Genomic DNA, 6,568 nt, shown 5'->3' on the forward strand with positions numbered 1-6,568 from the left:
ACTCACTGGTGCATCTGTGCTAACTCTAACTTGCCAACCAGTCTGTGAAATACATTGATTATTTTGATCTCCCATATAATAGTATCTTTCAGGATTAGTTTTCTTGTTTTAAGGAGGAACAGAACCAACTCATCAGTACCAAGAATATTAACACTTTGTTAGGGTTTTTATGGCCAAATGAGACCCAATGCTCTACATTCTTGTGTTAGGTTACAATAGCCATCAAGCAAAAAATTGACTGAATGACCAAGGGGTTGTACCCATGCTTTAGCACCATCTGGTGAAGCAGGCATGATCTTCTCTTCCATACTGTGTCCGTATTCACCCCTAAATGTCTCTCATTGAAATTAGCAATTATTTTGGGTACAGGCCAAGAGGACAATAACGAAGGATATTGAGAACGGTTTCAAAAGATCAGTTTTCAGCTAAATAGCTCTGTGCAAAATGAGACATTCCTGGGCTGTCCTAACAGCCTTTTGGTGTAGGTCAGTGGGGATAACAAGCAGCACTTGCCATCAGTCATTTCTGACAGGATTCAGGACTGGATCAAGGAGCCTGATGCAGGAAGCCAAAATATAATCAAAAGGGTGTTTAGTCCTTGTGCTCTAGGCAGACGAGCAATACCTGTGTGTCGCTAATGGCTTCAATCCACAATTGAACTGTGTATGGATTTTGTTTATTGCCACTGAAGATGGCAGAAGACTAAATGCTGCTTTTGTATGTTGTTTGTTGTCTTAAATTGGTGGCTTTCAAGGCGATCGTTCTGGCTTGCTCTTCTTATTTTGGTGGGATGGGATTGGGGGTTATGAGCATTACTTTGCTAAAAATGATTTTATGTTAAAGTCCGTCATAATTGAAAGGGTTAGAGTATATCCAAAAGCAACATTAAACAGATTGTGCTAAATATGATGTGTTATCTTAATCAAATATGTCGTTTGAAGGGTAACTAAATACTGTCAGAGCTTTATTGTCACTACATGGTCATTTACTAGAAGCCAGTAAACTATGCACTGCTTGATAAAATCTGAGTGACCTTTTCAAGGCTGAATAGAGTGCTAAGTATATTAAATGAGTCACGTTTTCTTATCTGGCATGACAGATGTTTGATTTTGTTGACATTTGCAGGAATGCACAAACAATTACGACTTCAATTGTTTATTCATCAGAGAATGTGAAGTTACCTGATGGTGCATATATACTGGGGTGTTTTGTACAATAAATCTTGCTGTTGTTTTTAGTCTCACGTAAGTTTATCAGCATTTAAAAAGACATAAGCAACGATTGTTTTCTTCATGGAAAGGTCATTTCTTTCTGACAGGTGATGTTTTAGACACTAGCGGTATCTCAGGGAAGCCTGAGACATTTAAAAATTATTTCCAGACATTACACAGAAATCAAGCATTAGCACAAAACTACATGAAAAGGCATCTAATTTAGGTACTCTTGAATTTTATGAGCCTCGCCAAATGAAGGAGTATTCTGCTCTTTTGGATGCTCTTTGAATGGATGGGTAGTATCTGCTGCATGGCTACTGGGAATTCTTCCCCTTTTCCTTGGCAGCAGTCCAGAACATCTAATTTTTTGGCAAACATTTGAGCATGTATTTCAATTTTCTTCCATTTATAATACTTATTATAGCAACACAGTAATGTAAAAACATTGCCTGTTGAGAAAACGAGGTATGGGAATGATTGCAGTCCTTCAGACTTTTATAGGAGACCACTTGAACTGAGCAAAGACATGAAGTAAGAGTTAGATAATATTTATTCAGATATTGCAGTGCTATGCAAGTAATCATTCTGTGCAAAGAATGAAGTTTTAGGAAAGTTAGGTTTTATGGCTAAGCACTACAGAATAAGGGGAAATGTAATGGGAAAGCTTTATGAATGGTTTTAATTTCTTCATTCTGTGCATATTCATTCCCAAATAACAAACACTATTTTTCAGTGTAAGAGAGAGCAACTCCAAGCATTCAGACACTTCTGTAAATTCTTGTTACCTGTACACCACCACACTCGTACACAAAAAAGGAAGTAAATCAATAACTGGGAAAAGATGCATCAAATAGAGCTAAATAAAATGGTGGCATGCAAAGCTGACATGATTTTTCATAGAATTTTGGTTTTTTATGGCTTGTACAAAAGTTTTACAGTCCATTTGAAATTCAAAGGAATTTCTTAATTAGCTAGACTTTGAATATATCCACTTGCTATTTTATAGCTTCCCTGGCAAAACAAAACCTACAGCACTTTTTGCTAAGACTTTTCTATTTTTTTTTTAATATGCCTGTATTTCAAGCAATGCAAATATCTTCTCCAAGGTCTGAAAACACTCAGTAAGGAAAACTTGAACTTTCCAAAGTCACTTAACTACTTCTATTCTAAATGTCTGCTATATGTAACATCAGCAGTGTCATCCTTGCTAGCTTAAAACCACATTTGCATTACGGCATGGCAATACCATAGAGCTTTGGCTCTTTTTTGGGTTTTGAATGCTTTCCAAATCTACTGACTTTTTAAGATAAAAAGAAGCTAAATGTGACAGAAGAACCTGCAGAAGATTATGATGGAGAGGGAGGAAGCAGTGAATTTTTGATATCCTGCAAGAGTAACAGAGACATTATGAGGCCAGATGGTGCATTGCCTCCTAAAGTACTTCTGCATTTTACAAGAAGACTGGAAAATGTTAAAGTATCAGCAGCTGAATGGGATTGTCAGATAGGTAGCTAATCATCAGCACCAAACCGGATGAGTGTTGAAGTTTCATAGGATCCTTATTGCTAGAAATGGAGAAACTGCAGTTTTCCAAAATGGGTAGTGAGAGGATAAAAATTTTTGAGAAGGAAAATGTTTGGGGTTAAGGGTAAGCAGCAACATAGCTTTTTAAATATACAGGCTGAATTTTTCTAAATTATTTTTAATTTAATGACTCCTAATTTTTGGTAGTATGACTTCCTGAACTCTACATTGATCTGCTGTTCACAAAGTGGGTTGGCAGACTTCTTCTGAAAAATTGACCTGTCTGAATCATTTGAGATTGGATATTCAGAACTGAGTACCTTGGATCACAAACGTTGTAGAAGATACGAGCCAGAATAAGGAGATCCATTGCTGCTGTTTTATTTTTAAAGTCCTCCTGTAATTATAGATGGCTTAATTCAGTAACAGTTAACGTAGCATCTAAACTGTCGATAGGAATCCTGATTTCTGTTTCTTTAAGAAAATAAAAAATATTCTCTTCTTTGGCACACAGCTACCAAACCCCATTTGCCCATTCATGCGTGTGTTCCGTGCATGTTACGGTGCTAAAACCATGAGCCTGCTCTCTGCTCCCCAGGGCAGGGTGTAGTCTGCACCCACACTGTTCAACTCGGTACTCCCGCCGCCCCCCAAAACCAGATCCATCCACGCTGCCCGTGGACCTGCTGGCTGGACCAGTACAAACTCACTGATGCTTATTCACATCAAGACTGAGGCAGTGAGGAGAAATACCTGGCAAAAATTAGGTTGCAATTTTTCTCTGTTTTTTTCACCTGGCAGGTGGACAAACAGCCTTCGGTGGGCAGTTTTTCTTAAATGTGATTTGTTGCAGATGGGAGACGTTTTAACCTTGACTTAGTAGCTCTCATCCAGCAGCGCCCTCCACTATTTCATCTTTAGTGAGATGGTTGGAACTCTTGTTTTTTTCTCTTTTGTCAATAGACTTACCTTGAATTGTCTTCTGTTTCTATTTGGTCACTAATTTTTCAAAGGTCATTGATTTCTAAGGGAGACCAAAGGTTTCATTTAGTAATCTTACCTGAAAATTGCTAGGGGGGTTTAAGAAATGAATGTTTTCAGTCCCTGATGACATATTGTATTTTCCTTCTCCTGTAATTTCAGAAAAACTTTTTAGAGTATGTATCTAACAGTAATGCCGTTTTCAAAAGCAGAACCTGTGGTTATTTTCTTTCCTGCGTGACCTGATTTAGTGGGTGTTCGCACAGCTACTGGAGTGGTATCTAAATGTAGCTGGAGAAAGAAGCAGTATGGGGTCAGCTCCCACCCAGGGGAGCTTTTGTGCAGAATATGAGAGACCCAGGTTCAGTTTCAAGTGATCTCCGGTGGCTTCCCGAGCGTGTACTTTAATCTGTACTGTTTCAGGTACACTGATGAGGGTGTGCTCTCAGTACCACCCACCGGAGCTTTTCCACTTTTCAAGGATTATTTAAATATCATCTGTTGCATAGGAGGGATGGTTGGGGCACTTTACTAGGAGAGAAGAGACCTCAGTTTGTGTTCTAATAAATAAAAAATATTAATTATATACGACTGTATTTAAACACTCGCTGGAGCAAGTGCTGAAAGTCAAGTCCTCTCTCACACAAAATTAGGTTGACTATCAATTTATGGACTTTCTATAACGAAATGAAAACTGAACCACTAAAAACCTTAGGACACGGCCCCTACTTTGGGCACGGTTCCTCCCTTGAGACCACAAGTGAGGCACGTAATGCCCCAGAGAAGTGGGAGGGTCTGAGTCCTATCCTTGTGCTTGGTACTGTACCAGTGCTGATGCTCTACTTGGCTTTCTGGGGTTTGCACATCCCAAACCTCAGGAAAATTAACTTGAATTAACTTCTTAAAAAATAAACTATCTATCTAAGTGCTATTAGTTAAGTTTTTGCTGACCTACTTAGAATTAGAGTAACTGCCAAATTGTTTTACGTGAATTGATTTCAGAGGTAAATTTAAATTGAACTGATATAGGGCTGCTTTAACTTTAAAGCAGTGTCAAACCAAGAATTAAATAAAGTTTAAGTAACTTTGAAGTCACACATTCAGCTAGTTAATTGTCCTGTAGATAAGCTGTCAGGTGCCTGTACTCTCCTTTTGCATTATGTACTGGGCAGAGGTGCTTAAACTGCACTTAACAAGTTAAATGATGCAGTATCTAAATCCTTTTGCAGAATACCTCCCCGTTTGTGCTGCCACTTCAGAATATGAAAAGGAAGACCTTCTTTAGGGGTTGCCAGCCTTCCCCCTGCCCTCGCCAACCTCCCCCCCCCCCCCCAACCCAGCTTTGTACAGCTAGCACTAAAATACTCCCAACTGGGCTATAAAGAGGCATTTATAGCTCCTGACAGTGGGTTGAGATAATAGCGAGTTAACAACTTAACTGCTGCTGTTTGGCTGAAAACAATTTTCTGCAATATTGGATTCAGAGGACAGCAGCACGTCTGGAAAAACAAACAGGAAAGAAAAGTGACAGCGGTGGGTGCAGGGCGGGGGGAGCTGATGCACAGCCTGCACGGTTTTGGAGCACAGTGATGTGCATGTTTCCAGAAAACCTTCCAATTAGCTGTCCCTAAATCTGAAGCGGCAGTGCTCCAGGCTGTCAGAAAAAACCTCCGTAAGACAAGGTCTTAAAGAGATGGATCTTCTTTAGAGAGGCACATCTTCTTTAGCTTTCACTTTCAATTACCTGGATCGCTCATGAACGCATGCAAAAAGAATTGCTCATTTATATTAATGACCCGTATATATATGTTTACTTTTTTTTGCCCAACACCCCATCCTGCCACTGTTTCAGGCAACATGTAATAGTTTGGGTTAACTGCAAAGCCTCGTTTAGTCAAATATCCATGCTGACTGATACGGCAGGCTAGTGGCTACCAGGTTTTCCCTTCCCCAAGGATGAGATCTTTCTTCTTGTCTTTACAAAACTACATTTAGTCCAGAATTATGGAGCACTTTTTTCTGCTACACTTACTCTAAAGAACCCTCAAGCAATTCTGAATTCTTACGGTGCAATCAAAATTTTAGAGAAAAGAAACAAAACCTCAGACCGCGTTCTTTCCTCTCAGCTCTCTCCTTCCCCACCACCTGTCATAATTTTTACACGCACTGTTTTTTCACCAACAAGGTTCATTTCACATTTTGTTGCTGGCTCTGGCTTCGTTAGGTTCTCAGCAACACTATACACTGACATTTTTGAAAGAGCACCATGCTCTACATAGCTAATGGAAAAGGTGGCACAACCACAGAAAAGAACTTAATATTATTCATGGAATACTGAAAGGGAAAATGGAACAGTGGACCACATTAATTCTAGCAAATACTATTATTTTAAACTCATTTAAATGCTAGTCAAACTTATTGAGCTTATCATCCTAGACAGCAACGAACATTTATCTTCTTGCTATAATCTGAGCAAACAAAAGCTGGTTAGGGAGTCGGTCAGAGGTTGGTGTTCACAGTTTGCAGGAACAGGCCATTAGTACAGCTGCCTCTGATAAAACCTACAGATACGGCAGAGGAGGGGCAATTCTACTTTTATGTTTTATTTAATTGGAATTGATTAATTGCATGCATTCCCATCTGTACAGAGGGTCTTACAGTCTCTGTCTTTTCATCTGCCATAAGCCAGTCAATGCTATTCCAAAGTCTGTGTTTCCAGTACCATATACTGTAAACTTACAGCATTCTTCCCATTTTTCTACCTATGTCTTTTTGTGATAATTACAATACCTGTAACAATAATTCAATGTGTTATTGTGTTCCTCTGATACCCATTCCAATTTCCAGTT

This window comes from Gymnogyps californianus, chromosome Z, assembly GCF_018139145.2.
Source record: "Gymnogyps californianus isolate 813 chromosome Z, ASM1813914v2, whole genome shotgun sequence".
Taxonomy (NCBI): Eukaryota; Metazoa; Chordata; class Aves; order Accipitriformes; family Cathartidae; genus Gymnogyps; species Gymnogyps californianus.